Here is an 18,274-nt window from a genome sequence, read left to right as displayed (position 1 = left end):
TTTCTTGCACCAATATTTTTCAGTTTATTCACTTATCGAGAAGTTGTAATTTGAAAGGTTTGGCAGCTGTTTGACTTGATTGTTTTTTTCCTAGAGGTTTGATAAAACAGCAGTTTTATCAAATACAGTCTAAAAGCAGAAACAGTAATTAATGATTGTCAGCTCTGAATGAGCAGCAGTCTTTCAAGAGTAGGTATGTTTGTAAAGGGAAAAAATACTGTGGAAGAAAGAGTGGTGTTAGGGGGTGACTTCTGGGAAGGAAAATCAGAAATACTATGAAACAGCATTTGTGTTGGCAGTGCAGAGGAATCCAGCTGATTAACACAGTTCATGTTCGTTTTTCCTTGCTCTCTGCATTGTGTTTTTCAGGCATTGCCTCTCCTTCCCTGTAATTCCCAAAGAAGCTGTGTTGGCTGCGGAGCGAGGCTGTGCTCCTGCACGTCTGTGCTGCTTTTTGTTCCTTTCTCTCGTTAGGACACTTAAGCAGGCTGCCTTCATGCTAGGCATCCCACTTTCTGGCATGGGAAGGTGGTGTAACTGTTGTGGCTGGCAGTTCTGCCTGCTAAAGATGTCTTATTTTCCTTTATAAGAAACAGATTCCCTTGTTTATAACTTTGCTACCATTTAACCTTTTGAAGTAAAATTTTACTTCTCCCTTAATCGGATTCCCCACTCCCTCCCTGTGGCCTGAGGCAGAAATAAAGTTTGGTGTGGGACAGAGGGTATTTGCTAAAAGAACAGCTGCTCGGTATTTTGTTTTATTCGTGTTGTTTGTTCTGTGCCCCAGGCTGTATTTATTGCGTGCCTTTCAAGCCCTGGTCAGAATATGGAAATACGAACTTCCTCCTGGGGATTTCCCTGCAGTCTGAGTGCTTCACAAGCCTTAATTAATCCTCCCCATGTTTCTTGGGACTGGGGCTGGACTCACAACATCCTTTTTTTGCGGAGGAGTTCAAAGTTACTCTTACAAGTGAAATCTAGGGATGAAATATTCATAATAAGCAATAAGGCCTAACAGGAAGCTTATTAGATTAGGAATTATGGCTCCAGATTTTGAGATACCTTTTGTCTTTGTCATATCATGCTTTTCCGTCTCAGTTCTTCTGTCTATGAAATGGGATAATGCTGCTTAATATTTCCTTGCTCAACATCTGGGAATCTGGAAGTGTGATACTAGTTAAAGGGTGTTTTCTCCTTGAGCAGTGCTTGTGTTTATATTCACCTAATGCTGATTTGGGTTCTGCTCCTCTGATACCTTCTCTCAGACAGGCCTTCTCTCTTCCTAGGGTCTGTCTGTGTCAGCCATGGGTCTTGGTGAACTGGTGTCTCCCAACCACCAATGGTTGCAGCCAAATTTGCAATCAAATACAATATTTATAGGAGGCAATGGCAGCATCTATGAAAAAGTGGTCATTTTCTAAGATAAATGTTTATTCTTCTTGTTGCACAAACCACCAAAAGATGTCAAAGCTTCTCCCCTCCCTCTCCTCCACTTTTAATAAAACAGAAAAACCAGTAAATTATTCCACAGCTGCTTAAATCAGCTTGTCAGTTCCCTAAGAGATTCCCTTGTGGCCTGAAAACCAAATGGCAAATTCCTGCCCCAAAGTAATTCTACTGCAAGAGAATAAGAGGGGAAAGGCAACGTGCTGCAGAATTCGCCGGCTCCTGACACCTTAAGTATGGAGCTGCTACCGTGACTCTGTAATGGGATGTCCTAGCATGGGGCATAATATGAGAATGGATGTAAATATGCCACATGTGAATTAGTAGGCAGCCTACGGACTGGTGGTGTTGACATACATGTTAAAACGAACATGGAGCAAATCTTAATGCTTTATTAACCTAATACATTTTTTTTCCAGCTGCTGGTCAGATTTTATAACTGTCTGATTTTGTCAATTTTAGAAGTTCTTGGTAGTTTTTAGAACCCTGTTTTCAGTCAGTTTTATTTAAAATGGCTTATGTATTTTTCCACTAGTTTGGGTTTTGCTTTCTCTCTGTGCAGTTTTCCCACTCCTTCCAAGTGCTCTCCCTGCCTTGTGCCCTGCACTCTGCATGCTGCCCCAGGCTGGGGGATATCACTCTCTGGGTGTTTTACTTTACCTCTGTAGCTTGATCACGTTGGAGCTTTTCTTCACATGTAGAGTGTTGCTGCTTACCATCGTATCTTCCTCAGGCCCTCCTTGAAGCAGTCCTTATGTGAATGTAATTTCCTGAACATCGGTACCAACACAGAAGGGAGCTCCTTAGAGCAGGATGCCTTCTCCTGTTAAGCTGGTGGTGGGCCGACCCACACAAAGGCCTTGGTGTGCAGCCTGGTCCTCAGACAGTGCTGCCTGTGCTCTGAGAACAAGCTGTACTGGCCTGTGCCATCTGAAGCCATCCTTACCCAATTCCCCTGGGAACTGGTACCAAAGTGGCCCCAAGCAGGATGCTAGGCTCCATGGATCCTGTGCCCACCCATGTGCTTCCTAGAGTCTTATACTTGGTGTTTGTATATGGAGAGAAAGCACGTATCTACTTCATATATACAGTTTCTCTCGTGTGCTTTGTCCAGTGCAAAAGTCTTTCTGGATGCTATTTTTGAAGCCTGCTTTTATTAAATATTAGAGTATTTCCTACCTCCAGCTAAAATCTCTCTGTGTTGTGCCTGTTTCAGTTACCCATTTCTTTCTGTGCTCTAGGTGGGCTAGCAAAACTTTGCTCTTGCTGTTGTCTTTAAAATTTCTCTCTATTTTTAGCAAGACAGATTTGTCTCAAAGGCAAATCATTTTGTGAGCTTAACTATTAAGTTTTTAACACTTATTTATAAAGTGCTATAGAATATCATTTCTCTTTAGCAAGATTATAAAACCTTACCCGCACTAATGAAATCAATACGTGTATTGAAGTACTAATCCCTAAAACATGCCTTGCAGTTCCCATGAAGGTGGGGATGGGGATGTGTGAACTTTCAGGCTGCATAGGTAAGTTGTCAGTCAGGAAATGAGAGCAGCACTGTTGAGTCTGTGATCTCATCTCCTACAGTAATGTTTAATAGAATGAAACCTTGGAGAATGGAGAACTTGATTCCTTACCTTCAGTGTACTTCCAAATATGTTACTGTCTTTACCTTACTTTCTGGCCGTTTGTCACCTTAGTAACTTCTTTGGATCAAGTAATGACAATTAGAATCCCTGCTAATGTGAAAGACTAGATCAGCAGCCTTCAGATGTCTTCCACTGAGTCACATTTACCTTCTGAGTTTCCTGATAAGTTAAAGAACTCTTCTCATGTTGGACCTGAAGTGGCTCAGTGTAATTAGTATGGAGGTCAAACACTTGCCTGTCAGTCAGTTTCTTGCAGCAGACCAGCATCAGCTGGCAGGATAAGTTTTGATCCTGCTAGTTGTAAAGAGTTGATTAGGAGTCATGCTGGTCTCCAGCTAATACCTGTCTGAGTTTGCTCCTTGCGGTTCTGATAATATTAATGAAATGTGTGAAAGTGTGGGAGTGCGTGACAGATATCCATTGCAACCTATACCCAGATCAGCTAAAGGCAGAAGCTAGCGGAAGACTGCAGCAAAGTTGAAATGTATCTTTTCTTCTAATTATGGAGATAGTAGACAGTTGTCCTTTGAGACGGTAGAGTTCACAGTCACTGCAGCTCACTGCCCAGCAGGTCACAGCCTAATCTTCTCAGTCAGTGGTGAGTGAGTTGAAGGTATCTCCTCCCTAATCCTCCAGCAGAAGTGCATGCGTATCAGGGACACTAAGGTCACTTGCTTTACAACCTGCCGGATCCCATCATCATCTTACATCCAAACATGTCATGAACAAGCGAACAAGCAGCTTAAGGGTTTGCCCCACATCCTATGGGAGTTGTGAAAGTATGAAGAGACCTCCTCTGTTCCCATGTAATATGTTTGTTATAAACACATCAGAGACTAGGAGGGGTACCCTGTCAAACCAGCTACAGTCACAGCGGATACAGCCTTGGGGCACTCTGAGGTTATCTGTGAATCTCCTGGAGCTGAGACAGATGGATAAAACATACTGGAGTAGTTTTCCTGTGTATCTATGGAACTCAGCAGTTCAGCACCTAGTGGGAAGGGTGTAGGTTGGACATTTCATAAATCTCAGGTATGCTCAAGCTCAGATTGAAAATTGACAGCTGTTTTTTCTGGCTGATGCAGTGGCCTATTGTCCGTGATAGAGGAATCAATATACCTTTGTATATTTAATAGAGTCGAGTCTGCGGTCTCATCTATGTTCTCTACTCATTGAAGGTCAGTTTGCTCAGTTACTAGTCAACAAGTCTGCATCTGTGCTGTCTCAGATAATGTGTGAGCTACAAGGTGGTGAATGACCTCCTGCACAACGGGATGTTTCCTGGTTTCTATCATCCTGCCTACTGGGACCTCAACTCACTGGTTCCAGCTCCCTGCTCTTGCAGGTACTGTGCTGTCCCTTTGGTGAACTCACTGAGCTTTATTTTGCAACCAGTTGAAGGTTGAACTTTTTTTTTCCATTCTGTTTCCACCAGAAGATCATTCCACAACTCAATAGTTCTGAACACTGGAAATCCTCTCCAGGCTCCCGAGTTAGCTTGCTCATAATGGGATTGTAGCTTTGATTCTTCTGCTTCTTTATTCCTTCGGTTTTAGAAATCCCTTCCCTTTTTTATGGTTATCCCCGTATGTTTATTGGAAGAAATCATACTCTCTTTGTGTTTATTTAGTAGGATGAATTGAAAAAGAGGGAAGAGTAGTGATGAAGAGCATCGTGCTCTCTTCCGAACACACTGTCTGATAACTGTCCTAAACTTTACTGTAGCAATTAACACTCACTTTCACTTTGCATGCAAAGATCTAATTTTGGCTGATGTGAATTTATAGTTTCTCTGTTGTAGTGAAGCAGTGACACAACCTTCAGTTCTTCTTAAAGGAAAGGAAGCTCAGGCAAGTGACTCTGTGCTTCTCCTTGTTACTGTCCACTGTTCCGCTCCCTTCATTCTCCTGCAGTGCTGTTCTGCCCTTTGCAGCATTCAGCAAATAATCTTTGCCTGGGTTAGGTCTCACCAATAGTCACTGCCACTAATTGGCAAGTTTTAAAATTGAGAGTTTTCTCAGAGGGAACCTAGATTGTGAAATAACTCATGTTGTGCAGTAAAACAAACTGTTCCATATTTTCCTTCATGTATATTTAACACAATCTATAATTTACAAAAATAGATTCAAATTAGTCTGCCTGTGGAAGCTCATATCCAAGATAACTTCAGCAGGGCAGGCAGTCCCTTGTTGCATGTGACTGACGGGCTTAGCTGAGGCTGCAGCTTGGGAGCAGACAGCAGTACTCTCTGTACAGATTGCTGAACCTTACTGTTGAGGAAAATTAAAAATGAGCAACTAGATAATTGCTCTCGCAGACCTGAAAGTAGCATTCCAAGTAGCTGCAATTACTTGTTTTGCAGTAATAATGAATCTTGACAGATAAGTAGTCCATACATGCTCAGCTCACAAAGTAGTTTGAAGTTAGAGAATGGAAAGGATGCGCTGTGCAGCCAGGCTATTTGGGCTCTGTGTGCAAGATACAAACCTGCCTTCGTGGTAGAAGTATGCCCTGAATTTGTGGAACATGATAGGTGTTTCCTATTGTGTGCACAGGTCCAGGTTTAACTTTCTTCTCCTATGCATCCCTCCTCTTGCTTCACAACACAAAACGAAACCCTTGCAACAGTGGCTGCAAACTAAACTAAAATGCATGATTATTAGGATAGTTCAGTATTGTCTTTTCTGACCCACTTCTGTAATTGCTTGTGTGTTTAGACAAAGTTCCCCTATATAATATCCATTTAGGTGAAAATAAAAGTGAAAAAAGCTTAACAGCTATGCTATGAAAAAACTAGATTGTTAATTAAGTAAGAATGGTAATTTCTCAGCCAAAAAAAAAAAAAAAAGCCCTCTTTCCCTCTTTCTGTCAAATAAACCTTCCTTACAAGTCTTTGATTGTAAGTAATAAAAACGTTGCTTAATTAATGCCAGTTACGTGCATGCATCGTTTTCTTTTAAGTCCCTGGATTTTACAAACGTGTGTGATTCCGTGGAATCAGGTTGTTCCCCTGCCATGTTAGTTTAGATTTGCCAGTCGTGTGCTTGATAGTAACTTGTAATCTCAATTCATAGGCAGGTTGCAGTGCAAGCGTTAGAAGACTCTGAAGATGACTGGGCATCACAATCTTTTTTCCTTCAGACCTGAATTTTGCAGTTTGTTCAGGTTGTAAGTGAAGAAATGTCTGGAATATAATCAGATGCAATTCAGAGACAACACACGTTGTAACAGAATCAACAGGTTTGGGCAAAATTTGAGTAGCTGGATGGACAAAATGGAAGGGTGAGATCAGCAATCCAAGCAAGGCATCTCAAGCAGGGCAGTATTTTGCATACTGCATGCTCTCAACTTGCAAAACCAGAAGAGCAGGCAGATCTGCAGTGCCCTTTGGAAGAGTCTGGTATTTGATTATTGCAAAGAATGAATAATTGAAAAGCAAAGGCTTGTGAAGCCCAGAGCTGGAAAGCTTTAAAAAGTAATTCTCTGTAAAGTGTCTTTAAACAGAATTTTAGATTTTGTGTATAATAAATGAAATACATCAGCATCAGACAATTCTGTTTTGATTTTGGCTAAAACCTAAACAGGATTTTCCAAACACCTGGGATGTATTGATGTGCACTGACTTGAGGATTGTCAGATGAGAATCACAGCATCACGTAAGCTGGCAGAGACCTTGGGAGGTCCGACTTCAGCTTGGAGTGGGTCAGCATTGGACTCATTACAAGGTAACCTCCGCTCTTAGCAACGTGCTTCTCCCAAGTTTTGCATACACAGAACTTGTACTCTACAGTTTGAGGGGTAAGTCTCCCGTGGTGCCCACAGATCTAGGCAGTACAGTCGTGCAGCTGAGTACTGCTCAGCCACGTCATTGACTGGGCTGCTCTGAGGCAGTCGTGCTGTCCCTCTGCACGCTCTTCCACTGGTGTTTGACAGGTCAGGTGGCTGCTGTCATCCTCTCCTGCGCATGGGAGAGGTGTGGGGAGCAAGCAGAAGTTGCCAGTGCTTTTCTCCAAGTCCTCTTAAGGGGATAAAAGAAACAGTGTCGGATGCCATCTGTACCACGAGAGGGAAGGTCTGGGTGTCAGGATCTGGGTGCAGCAGCAGAGCAGTACAGAAAGTTCTGCCTGGAATGGCAATGACAGCTGTCAGCTGGGGCAGAGGGACACGGGCAGGTTATGCCAGGAGGTTTGCATGGTTTTTGTCAGGTGCTTCTGTCATCTCCTCAGCTCTAATTACTTCTAGTCCTTCTTACTGGACTTGCAGAGAAGTGGAAATGTAAGTGGGATAGCCTAACATCCTATTGTGTTTCTTCGTCTCAGTCACATACTAATATTAAAATTGCAAACTTCTAAAACCAGCAGTGTTCAGAAGTCCCCTGGTGGTTAAATACTGAAATTGCTGTGGTAAGTAAAGAAACGAAAGTGTGCCCATTCTGGGGCACTTGTGTGCAGGGAGAGGATTTGTTTCCACATTTGCATTGATTTTAAGATGGGTAGATGGGTGCTGTGGTTCACCTTGAGAAAAGGTAAAGTGTTTTCTTGGTGTACACAAATTTTGATCTTGCTTTGAAAGACCACAAAAATTATTAGTCTGGCTGCGTTTTTTTCTTAATAGTAAATAATAAATAATAATAATAAATGTCTAGACCCTGCTAACAAGTCTTTATTTTTTAAGAGTCAAATGTGTTTGCCAGTGCTGGAAAAGAGAAGGCTCTGGGAAAACCCAATAGCAGCCTCTCAGTATTTAAAGGGGGCTGTAAGAAAGAAGGGGATGGACTCTTCAGCAGGATCTGTTGTGACAGGACTAAGGGAAATGGTTTCAAACTAAAAGAGGGGAGGTTTTGACTGGATATAAGAAAGAAGCATTTTGCAGTAAGGGCAGTGAGGCACTGGCGCAGGTTGCCCAGAGAGGTGGCTGCCCCATCCCTGGAGACAGCCAAGGTCAGGCTGGAGGGACTCGGAGTACCTGATGGAGCTGTAGGTGTCCCTGTTCAGTGCAGGGGAGTTGGACCAGATGGCCTTGAAGGGTCCCTTCCAACTCAAATGATTCTGTAATGATGGACGTTTGCATGTGGGCAGTGAGGTGTGCTGTTGTTCAGCTCTGCTTGCTTCACCAGGCACTTTCCACACTTTCCTTGGACTTCACCAGCATGCAGCCTTGCTCTGTCTCTGTGTGACTTGCATTAGGACACATTTAACAAGAGACTCGTGAAAAGCAGAGGAGTGATTTGCCTACGGCAGCTGAGGAAGGCAGCAGGAGAGTTAGGAATAAAACTGAAGAGGCTTGGCTCTCATTTTCCTTTCTCAGTTTTACTTTGTACTGCCAGCTTTCAGTTTATCAAGAATTAATAAGTAATAACCTGTGATTAAAAAGGCCTGACACTCTTTCTGTCATTAGATGTTTCTCTGTCTTCAGCATTGTGCAGAACTCAGCAGGGTTACACCTTTTGAGTTTCACTTAAGCTGAGTTGCTCAATATTTAATGCTGAAATAGAAACACCTAATTCACAGCTGTAGGCGGCCTGTCAGCTACGTTGGGATGTTTGTCAGCTGCAAGGTAGGGCGAGGTAGCAAGACTTTCTTACGTTGTGAAAATTGAAAATTTCAGCAACTTTTTCATTTAATTTCTTGCTACGTTTCACATTCTACATACAGCTGACATGAAGATCCTTCAACCGGTCCTAAATTACATTTTAAAACAGAACAGTTAATTATAGCAATCTGACTATTTCTAATCGGTTATAGAGAGGAATTCTTCTGACACTTGTTTCTCCTGAGCTTCAGACAAACTGGTGGATGTATTCTTAATTATTCATGTGACAGCGGAATCTAAAGCAAGTAAAAATAATGGACAGCACCAGTCAAGGTTGGTTTGGATGAGATCATACAGTCACAGCTCTTCTGTTTGGAGAGTACTAGAGGGAGCTCTAACCCCTTGATGTAGGGAACAGGAGCAGCGTGTTTGTCCATCTTGGTCCCTGGTAAATCTTGAATTCTTGTAATTTTTTTTGTATCAGAAAGTTGTGTTGTTTTTTCTGGGTGCGATCCTGAATTGACTCCTTGCATTTTTCAAGCTGAGAAGATGCAAATAGTGTGTTTTCAGGTATGCAAACACTAGGCTTAGTGCAGGCTGCTGTGAGCTCCCTGAATATACAGGAAACAAGTGAGAGATAGCACTGAGATGTTAAACAAATGATGTACAGTGGTGAAGTCTAACATTCATATACACTTGTTTTCAGAAAGGAGGACAATTCTTACAAATTAACAGAAAGGAATGCTCAGAAGTGGGATGAAAAGAAAGATAAGCCTGTTGTTGTAGAAAGGGAAATGGAGGTAGATTGAAACTATTCCCACTGCTTGCTAATCTCCTTAAAAGAAACCACGGAATCATACCTTTGTGTGGATGGTTGAATGTTACATGAGAAATGCAGAATAGTGAGGGACCAGATGAGACACTCTGTCCTGTTCTGCCCCATGTTACTGGGATGTTTACATTGCTTGTGTATTTCCACAATCCCTGTGTAATTGAGCCTGTTCTAGGCAATGGACTATTGGAAGACTTCCTCCCTTCTTTAACTTGAGGGTTTTTCTGGAGTCTTGTTGGCAGCTAAGCAGTGAGCCATGAAGGAATCCGTGTGACTCAGGATGTAGGCTGTGTGATTTGAGTGCAGCTGATAGGGAGAGTCTGCTCATCTCTGAAACCAAATACACCTTGCTGTTCTGGTCAGAGCCGTTTGCTTGGTGTTGCTGAGGGTACTGTTTGTGCTTTTCTTCTCCCATGTACATACAGTTACCTGTCTGGCCTAACCCAGCACCGTGCAAGGTGTGAAAATAAAGAATTCATAGAGGATGTCTGTAGCTTGTGTTTTTGGAGGCTGTTGCTTGGATAATAAATCTCTTACCACATATCAACGAAGCAGCTTGAGATACAAAGTCACAGGAAGCTTTAAGCTAAGGTAACACCATCTGGAGGTCTCCAGTCCAACTGCCTGTCCAGAGGAAGATTGCCTTCACAGCCAGCTCAGTTTGCTCAGGACTTTGACCACTTATGTTTCTCTCTCTCATAACAACTGAAGTTTTGGTTGTTACCACTTGTACCTATTGCCACTTTTTCTCTCGTTATGCACTTCTGAACAGATTCCATCTCATGTTCCTCTGTAACTTCTCATGAGATACCCTCAGCCTTTTCCAGACCGAACATCCAGCTTCCACAGCCACCTCAGTGCTCTTTCTTGGGAATCATCCCAGTTTGCCAGCGAGGTAACATTTGACTGCAAGGTTAACATAACAGCTAGTCTTGAGAAGACAGTACTTATTAATGGGTGAAAATTGCATGGCTATCTCGAAGAGACCATAGGAGACTGTATGAAAAGTCTGGCTGGCTTTGGCACTGTGCAAAAGTATTTGCCCCTGTTTGTCGCAGGGGAGTTGGACTAGATGACCTTTAAGGGTCCCTTCGAAATGAAACAGTTATATAATTCTGTTTCATGGACTTTCTTTCTTACAGCTGCCTCTTTGATGGCTGCCAACAGCAGGAGTGTTGGTGTCAATGAGTGTGAACCCATTAGATGTCCTCTTCTAGACCTGGCTGTACTGGTAGAAAAGAACACCACACAGCCTTTGTCTGGCTGCTGCAGATTGCTGCCCTCCAGGATCTGTCAGCAAAACTGCAACCCTGCTTTCAGTTAAGATGAGGTGTTTTAGCTTAGACAGTTTAAATAGCAGGTCTTTGCTAACAAGCTTATTTTGACTGAAATAGGTTAGGCAGTGCTCATGCAGCCAACTCAGCCAGCAGATCTAAGGAGTGTGTTTGTAGTGGGACCAAGCATTGTTATGACAGTTGCCATTCTTTAGATCACTGCTGCATTTTTGTTTGTTGCGTATCTCAGTCGTTGGGTGCCTTTGTGCCCTCTTTGGTGGCAGTGGCAAAATGCATCTCCAAGGAGGCTCTTGGAAAATAATGCTGCTTTGAGCTGTGTTCTCTTGGATGAGCTATTTTGGAGGGCTTTTGTTGGTGATGATAAAAGCTTTACATAGAGGATCGTAGAGTTTTGAAAATCTCAGTAGCATTACTGAATGCAGATAATACTATCTTTCAGGTTGTTCTCTCCCTCTACTCGTGGGTTCTTCCCAGTGGTGTAGTCTTCAGGGTTTAGCCATGGTTTGAACCTCTTTCATCCATCTGCCTGTTCCTAGCTGCTTTTCTCTCTGAGTTCAGGGAGTACTTGGAGCAAAAAGAAAATCAACCATAAAGAAAAACTTCACTCAGGCAGTAAATCATGCTTGGATGTTTTTAAAACAGAAGCAACTGTTCTAGAAAACTATGAAACTGCTGCTTAGAGCATAGCTTATGCCTTTCCCTGCCATAAACGAGCCCTTTGCTGCTGCTGGCCATTACCCAATGACTTTAGTAGACTGGTTCTCCAAGTGATAATGTGCATGTTCCTTCCCTCCATTAACAGTAATAACATATAATGGTCCCAGCAGTTCAACATAGGTTCTGGTAGCCATTCTGAGAAAGAATTTCCTTTGGTGACTTCCAGTGAAAGTGGTTTCTTACTACTGTAGTGTCTGCTTTGAAATCGGTGTATGATCAGCTTATACCTAATGAAACGATTACTTTAAGAGTGACAGTGGCTGCTCCTCCCTGCCCCATATGTCTAGATTTGCATTCGGTCAGGGATCTTAGTTTGGGAAAGTAACATATGCCAGTGCTGTGCTGATGCAAGCAGATTTCTCATCAGTGCTTGTTATTTTCAAAGGCAACTTAAAGATAAGGGAGGAGGAGGAGAGGGACTCCCAGTTCACATCCGTTGCTGGCATCAGAGAAATTTTATTTTGGAGGTTTTTACCAGCACTTAAAATCTAGATGGGAGACCTATATCAAACGAAAGTTTACAATAGGAGCTACGAGATTCCAGACAATTAAACTTTATTAGTCTGTCTGAAACATTAACTATTATCTTAAAAGAATAGTTTTTTAATCTCCTCTCCCTGTTGCTGTTTACTGTGTAGCAGTGTGGGAGGGGAGCAGCTTCTCCAGCAAGGTGTTATTGCAGTTTGTACAGCCGCTGTGCAAGTGCCCATGGCTGAGTCCTGCCTCCCCTGTCCCTGGAGAGACCCAAGATGTTCCTGTTTGGGTGTCTGTGGCTTTCTCTGGCCCTAAAACAGTGCAACATTCTCCTTCTTCCATATCTGTAGCCGGGTGCCCTTCAGGCTAATATCACATTGTAGGCACCTGGATGGTATCTCTGAAAACGATTGCCTCCCCCAGATTTCAGCAAGTGTGGCTGGTTGGGCTGCTGTGTGCAGTGTAATTCCAGTGATCTTTCATCTAGACTGATCCTTTCTTATCGAAGTTCTTTTCTGGAGATGTTTGGAGACCAAATGTGGGCAAGCTGCTAAAAGTCACAAACTGGCAAAACTGCGAGGTCCTTAAGTACCCAGGGGGCTGCTAATTTCAGTGTGAGCCTGTATTTTGAATTTTCACTTGAAAATGAACGGTCACGATGCTGCGGTTTCTTCCATGGTGCTTTCTTTTGACTCTCAGATGTGATTGATGATCATCTGCTTCTGAGTTCTGTTCGTTTTTCAGAATGTTGTGGTGAGCTGTGCAGCGTGGAAACTAATTCACTACTGAGCGACTCAGTCTGGATATGCAGTAAACCCATGGTTAACCTCACAGAGTCTGTTATGCGAGATGGAGGCAGACGGAAACGGGTAGATTCTAAACTGAGCTTTTAAGATAAAAGTAAATGGAGTGAGTTGTTAAATGACCTAGGATTGTAGCTTTTCTGTCAAGTCAAACATCAGAAAAGCAGATTTGTTCTGTAAAGGAGAAAAGCGAGGAGCTGCTGCCCTTCTTGTGCCGTACAGGTGCTGTAGCAGGAGAGGTCCTGCTCCTTATGGGGAGACCCCCACCCCAGTTCCTAAAACAAGGCAGCTCTGCCATAGGGAGCTGCATTAAGGAGCTACGACTTCCATCCTCTTTGCTTAGCCTTGGCAATCTGGGAATCTGTTCTGCAGCAGTTGGCAAATATGAACCTAAAAAGAAAGAAGCCAGCCATGGAAACTGAACCTGTGTCCTGTTAATTATGCTGTTACTGCCTTCAGGCGTGCAAACAGCCCCCTTCAACAGGACTCTGAAATACTGGCTCTGCCTTGTAGGATGGAGAACTGGCAGAGGTTCTCAGCTCCATTTCAGCGCTTTTGTTACATTGCTCCGTTGGGGTGGCACTGAGTGCTATGGGCAGGAGCAGCTTCCCAGCTACTGAATGGCTTTGAAGGAGCTGTGCAGTGTTCTGGGGCTGCAAGCAGCTTTACAGGCATCACCTCAAAACATCTCTCCACCACTTGGACTTTTTAATCCCCTGCTTTTCCCATACAGCTTCCAGCACGTTGCAGAATTCCTGATCTTTGTGCTGCTGCCACAACTACAGGTTTCATGTCTGGTTTCACCACTGTGGTTTTTTAATGGGGTTAATTGTGAGGAACGTTCAGGATGTGTACACTGGTGTGGCTTTGCTTTCCTTGCAAAGTTACCGTCTCCCCCTGTTACAGCCGTACACCTGCATGGTACCTTTCTTTGTCATCCCATTGCTCGTTTTCCCCCCCAGTGTCTTTTATCTTGTGAGTGAAGTTTGAACAGTACACAGAAAGTTAACTGCCTGGAGTCTTTTAAATATAAGTAACACGCACCCAGTAATAAGCTGTCGGTTGTTTTTTTGCTGCCTGCAAAGAAACATAAACACAGCGCTCATTTCTGGCAGGTTTTTACTGTCAGAGTTTCTCCTATTATATTTATCTTACAATTTGCCAGGGGGTGAAGTTATTAAGTTTTAGCAGCAGCCATCGATCAAGTTCACAAGTTAACACGATAAAGGCTCTGTGCCGCTCCGATCCGGGAAAATGATGATCCTCACTCGGTAATTAACTAAATGAGAAAGTTAAATCTTACTTGAGAGCTGGGAGAGATGAAAGAGAGGTGTTTGTCAGTTTCTCAGTGGAAATTAGAAGCAGTTTTCTGCAATTCCCTAAGCTGCTGCTCTGTCATATTTTACATAAGCACTGGGAAAACGTCTTGTAATTAGTGCTGTCATGGAGGATTTTTTTTGCTGAAGGATGTTGGAATAATTCATTAGATTATCAAGAAAGGCTTGTGTCCTGAAATGATTAGCACAGTGAAATTTAAACCATTAACGATAACAAGTTTAGAGCTTGCTGCAGTGCAGAGGCACCCGGGGTATGTCTGTGCCTATTTCAATCATTTCTTATAATTAAACATTATGTCCTCTTTTTTCCTCCCCTTCACTAAGACCCATCCAAAATTCCTGTTAAGGTGGCTCTGTCTAGATCAGCAACTTAACCGTGGCCAGCAACAGAAGCAGCTGGGGATGGGATACTGCAGCTGCCAATAAGCAGTAGGAGCCACCTGTCCAGGTCGGAGCTGCAGTCCCTGTGAGTATGGAGGGAGGGGGAGGAAGCCCAGCATGGACCCTTGGTATTGAGTTGTCCAAGGGAGGTCCCTTCATTTGGTCTGGAGAGATGCTCAGTGCTGACCTCATTTCTTGGTCAGGCTGGAGCTCCGGCTTGAGGACATCTGGAAGGTTCAAAAGGCCCCACACCTTGCTGGGATCATTTAAGCCGCACATGATATTCTGTCTTTTTCTTAAAAGAGTTGTCTTCTTACATCAAGAAATGTATAAACTAAATTCACCCATGCTGTGGAAAGTGCCTTAACAAAATCCTCTGCAATGATTAGAAGATATTATGGGGACTTTTTAAAGTTACTAATTGATCGTTACTAGGTTTTGACCACTGCTATGGGTTCTGACCATTACTGTGGGCTGCGAACCACTGTGCCTGTAACACCATCAGAGAACTATGCTGATCCTTACTGTTGAGCTTTAGAAGGTTTCTTAGTCCCCTCTACTGATCAAAACCAAAAATAACCTTGGTTGTCATATGTGGGTTACAGCTGTAATATACCATGGCTGTTGTGTCTACTATGCAGAGTAGGAGATTTATCTAGGCTTTATTTATCTTGTTGAAATATGGTACCTTCCTGTAGTTGCAAACCATTAGTTAGATTGAATTCCTTTCATATATTAGTCCTCTTCTACTTTGCAGGGCATACAAATGTGCTTTGTGTTAAATGTAGCCATTTGGAGAAAGGCTGTTGTAATAATGGGCTGCAGAGGAGCATAGTACGTAGATCCTTGAGCTGGTACCAACCTGAGGCAGCCAGTCCTCTGGGTTTCCCAGCACAGCTCACAGGCTCGGGCACACCAGTGCAGAACGTCTTGGTTGCTCTTGCAGAGGAGTTGCCACTGGGGAGCCTGGGGCTGGCTGAGGCACAGTGGAGCCTGTGCCTTCGTTGTACTCAGGCTTTTGCCTGTGGTGATGGGCTACCCCTGCTTATTCTTCTTTGCCACTTTGGGAAGTGAAGCTTATGAAAAGCATTTGGATGCCCGTTTAACATAGCAGTGTGTCCTGCTTGCAGGTGCTCACTTCTTCAGGTTAGGTCTGCTGTTGTGCCGGGAAAAGGAACCATTGAAGAAGAGACCATTGTGTGCTGCAGGAAATAGAATCTGATTTGTCATGAACTGCAGCTGAACAGAACGTTTGAGTCATCAGGGTTTATTAGAAAGCTAAATGAATTCTCTTGCTGCTTGTAACTGGTACCTCCCCAGTGTTTTAATGATACGGATGCTTGATGGCATTGTTGTGTCATTGGTTTTTTTAATAACAGACCTTTTTCACTGAGCTCCTCGGTGGATTTTCAGGAATCTTCAAACTGAAATTTTGGAATTTTCTTCTTACCCTTAGCTGCAGATGGTCTGGGCGATCACAAGAGTTTGGATCCTGCAGAGCTGGGGTATTCCTGACCTGCACAGTCTTTCTGGTCTTTGGTGTATAGACCACGGGACCTCTGGGCATGCTCTGGTGACCTCGGGTGTGCTTCTTTCAATGGGAAACTTGAGCAGGAAGGGACGCTGACGATGTCTCAGGTTTATATGGTCAGAATGTGGCTGAAGTAGGACACACACCTGAAAACACGTGCTCCTGTCTGCTAATTCAGGCATAAAATACATAGAATGCTTTTCTTAGCAGATCCGCAACATAAGTGCAGAGTTTGTCTTCAAGTTACAAGTGTTGGTCAATAGGCTCTTTAATTTATTCCTTCCTACCTCAGAGGCTGTATTTACTTGGAACCCAAGCAAGGTGAGTTGCTTTGGCCCACCGAAGCCATCTGATTTTAGGCACACAGAATCTGTTACTTGTTTTTGCGGGTTTTGCAACTTCTATTTGATGTCCCAGGCAGACATTTCAGAGGTAAGTGGGGGCTGGAGGTTGCTGGAAGCTTGGCAAGACGGGGGCAGAACCTGGTGCAGCCCCACACCAGGAGGAGCAGCCCCCTCTTGTCTTTGTACTTTACCTGCCTACTCTGCTGCTCGGTCTTACAATTTCTCAAATTAAAAGCTGGAGGTATTATTGAGACAGCCTGTTGTGGGATGAACTTCCCACCAAACAAACGAGAAATTAAACCACATCGGGCTTGTAGAACACAACAGCTCTCTGCTGTCTAAATCCAGCACTTTTACGGGGGTGTCTGTTTTGCAGGCAGCTTAACTGCAGCAGAAATGACCGGAGTCCCCTAAGACCGATGTTCAGTGCAGTCCATTGGTAATGATTTTTTGCCTGGCTGTTGCCAGCTGCAGACTCTGCTAGGAAAACTTCAGTCTTTCACACCAAGGATATCATTCCCACAGCCCCTTTTATAGAGGTTTCTCTATATAAAAAGATGTCCCAAGAGAATTTCTTCCTGCTGCCCAATACTGGGTTTGTTATTCACTTGCAGTGCAGTCCGTGGGATGACCAAATGAAATAGGGTCAATCAGTCATAGCCCTTGTCTTACACAATCCTACTGAACACACACACAGGTCTGTGGGGAGAAAAGGGAGGTTGAAAACCCTGAGCTGCAGAGTTCAGAACGGATGGCGTGTACTGCATCTTCTGAGACCTAACACAGAAGTAGTAGAAATTGCTTGCTAGAAATGGCAGCTAATTACCACCTTTTTCCATCTCAGGAAAATCTGTCAGCTCTGCTGGAGAGGTTGAAATTTAGGTGGCTTTGTGCTATAAAATGAGATGTAAGTGGTTAGGTATATTTTCAAATGATGGTATTTTTGGTATTTCAGAGAATTGCTGGCAGGGCAGGTGGGTATCAAAAAACAAGAATTCTTTTCTCCAGAGCATTCACACATTCTAAACCCAAATTGGATAATATTTTTCTCTGTTCTCTAAACGCAGTGTTGCAGCACCTGAGAAAAAGTATTGTTTTGTGTTGTTTGTTTGTTTGTTTTTCTTCCAGTAAAGTGTGTAAATCCATGTATTTTATTTATAATTACAGGCAGATTCAGGTATTCATCATTTCCTTTAAAGGGAATGAAGTCTCATGGTGAGGTTGGTGCCTGGTATTTTATCATACAGCAGAAATACGGCGCCCCTGAATCAATGGTTTATATATTTCAGTGTCTGTAATTTGTTTCTAGTGATTTGACAATTAATAGTGAACCTCAAAATACATTTTGTAAGTATAAGTGATATAGTATTATTGACTTTTCTTACAGAGCTGTCTGATGTTATATCACTGAGGTGAAAAAGGGAAAATCATATGTTTTCAGTGGGAATAATCTACAAAAGCAAAATGAGAATTATCCTTGCTTTGGTTAAGCGTGTGCCTGTAGTGTGTATTCCTAGACTGGGGGGCACAGAAGTGAGTGTGTGGGGATAATGAGTCCTAAAAAGATACAAAAGTCTCAATTTAGCATTTAATGCAAACTGAACAGTGTGGAAAAAAAATAATTTCTCCGTAAGCAGTTAATGTTTTCTGGACAAAGGATGTCCTTACAATGCAAAATGTGCACTTTTCTTCCAGTAAAATCGTTTAGGAAGCAGAAATTACATCTTGCCATCAAGAAGTAAATTGAAATGTCGGTGTTTTGTATTGTCCCTGAAACTCTTCTTTGAGCTGAGCCTTTCTGACAAGATATTAGCAGTGCTCGAAAACATAAGCTCTTTTATTCTGTGAAGGAAGCATGTAGCAAATATCAGCTGTGCTTTAGCTGGCTTTACCCTCACAGTGTAACTTTATACTCGGAAGAAGTGCTCTTTTTTTT

General features: G+C 43.0%; 1 protein-coding gene across 5 annotated transcripts in view; it reads left to right on the top strand.

Moving 5' to 3' along the window:
• The window catches only part of BTRC (beta-transducin repeat containing E3 ubiquitin protein ligase), a 100,299-nt gene that overhangs the window by 53,309 nt on the left and 28,716 nt on the right, over positions 1 to 18,274 (top strand). The gene's annotated exons all lie outside the window — the stretch shown is intronic.

Source organism: Meleagris gallopavo, chromosome 8 (genome assembly GCF_000146605.3).
Source record: "Meleagris gallopavo isolate NT-WF06-2002-E0010 breed Aviagen turkey brand Nicholas breeding stock chromosome 8, Turkey_5.1, whole genome shotgun sequence".
In the NCBI taxonomy this organism is placed as follows: Eukaryota; Metazoa; Chordata; class Aves; order Galliformes; family Phasianidae; genus Meleagris; species Meleagris gallopavo.
The sequence above is the reverse complement of the archived record's forward strand: the minus strand, read 5'-3'. Positions and strand labels throughout refer to the sequence as shown.